Below are 2226 nucleotides of genomic sequence, written 5' to 3' on the forward strand. Positions count from 1 at the left end.
GTTTAGCTGTTGTCTCCTCTGTGTGTGTGCCGTTGGTGCGTATCGATGTACTTTTAATCCACTCATTTGAAGAATCAAATGGTCCAGTAGAGTTCTCTTTAGCCGGGTGGCTGTTACTCTAATTTCATGATGCAATATAAAGACTGTAATGTTTATTTATCTATTAAAATGTGGTTTTACAATTTACTTCATGTGGCATATTCATTTCATTTCTCTTGCTGCTGATAGCACTTTTACACATTTCAAGTTCAGATACATATAACTGGTCTTAATTCACACAGTAACAGTGGGTGCTCTAGTCTAGGGGTAAACAGTGAAAATAAAACTCCTCAATTAGTATTTTCCTGGGTCAAAAGGGTTTCTCTGATAGTGAAGTCAAAGAAGTGGACCCGCACACTGTCGAACTTGCAAAAAAGTAGAAAGGTAGCTTTATAATGTATGAAGCAAATTCACTTGTTTAAAAAATACATTTATGAAATGTCTCTGTATGGGTTATTGTGATAATTATTGTAAAGTAACGCGTAAAGTAAAGCGAAATCAGAACTACAAGTATGTCCGATGAAGATCTGATTGATCGAAACATTGGCCACGCAATACAAATACAGTGGAGCTTTTTTTTCAGCATCACAATTTTGTGATAATTTATCTCATCTTGGCGCCTGGGCCACGGGTGGTCGTGCACTACCTTCCTCATGCATTACAGTACATTTCCCTCAACACTTGTATTCCCCCTATCTTGATCAAACTGTATTCCAACTGTGGGGGTCAGTGCAGTGCAGTGCAGTGCAGTACTGTAAATAATCAGGTATAGTGATAGTGTTCTCTCATTACAGTTGTTTAAACTGTGCCCTCCAGGCACAGTTGAAAAAGGATAACAGATCCTGTGTGGTTTGGATCAGTCAACACTTATTACTGATGTTGCCCCATTCACATTTTCATAATGGCATACTGTCTTTCTGCATGACTTGAGGTTTATAGGTTGACACTTGACAGGGTGACAGTGTCACCAATTCCTGTCAAAGAATTGTTCTATCGGGGCACCCACTGGCCTACTGGTCCAGGCGCATACCACTTAGGCATTGCCACATAGGCATGGATGCCTGGCGGCATCGCTGGTTCAATTCCCGATCCCGACGACCTTTGCCGTGTGTCACTCCCCATCTCTCTCCACATTTCCTGTCAGTCTCAATAAAGGCATAAAAGCCAGAAAAAACTAATCTTTAAAGAATTGTTCCATCTACTTCGCAGAGATATTTCTATTCTATCAACGTACCGATCTGATCTGTCTGTTTTCTCACATGAAGGCTTTCAAATCAGCAGTGAAAGATGATCACTTCCAATTGCAACACACAACTTCCAATGTGACTAGTTCCCAGCAGGGGTCATCAATGTGCCAGTAAATGGCCAAAACGTGTCTGTGGGAAGACTTGGCCTCATGGTGGCAAATTTTAGATTTTTACATAACATAATGTCCTTATTTTGATCATAAACCCAATTACTGAGTGCCATGTCGCTAGGTGTTCCTCAGAAAAAGATTTACACTGTTTTACTATGTCACATTCCACTAGGATAGTGGTTTAGTTCTCTATTATGTTCAAGGAACCCCATAACTCTCAGAGGTACAGACACGTAAAGGTAATTTAAGGCTTTACTGTAGCTCCTTATGTGTTTCTGATAATATTATTGTCCACTCATTTTGTATGTCCATGGCAAAAAAAGATTTTTTACAAAAATGTGCACCACAAGCAAGCATGGTGATGACCCCTGGTTCTGAAGGCCACTTCTCACATGATCGTTTTGTGAGCTCTTGCATTTTTTTGAGCGGTGGTCACAACGCTCCTATACGTGGCCGTGTGTGTGGGTCTGTCTGTCTGTCTGTCTGTCTCCAGGTCTGTAGCCTGCAGTAACCTTTTCTGACCACACATGTTAAGGGAGGGGCGCTGTTGCGCACACACACACACACACACACACACACACACACACACACACACACACACACACACACACACACACACACACACACACACACACACACACACACACACACACACACACACACACACACACACACACACGAGTGTGATTTTATTTCCTTCATATTCATGTCTTCTTTTCGGAATCTTGAATTTTACAAATCAAGCAGCCAAAATGTAAGTTGCATATGACATAGCACATTCATCTCACACGATTTATTTTAAGTACAGAAGTATGTTTGACAGACCATCA

This window comes from Nannobrachium achirus (assembly GCF_963921795.1).
Source record: "Nannobrachium achirus genome assembly, chromosome: 6".
In the NCBI taxonomy this organism is placed as follows: Eukaryota; Metazoa; Chordata; class Actinopteri; order Myctophiformes; family Myctophidae; genus Nannobrachium; species Nannobrachium achirus.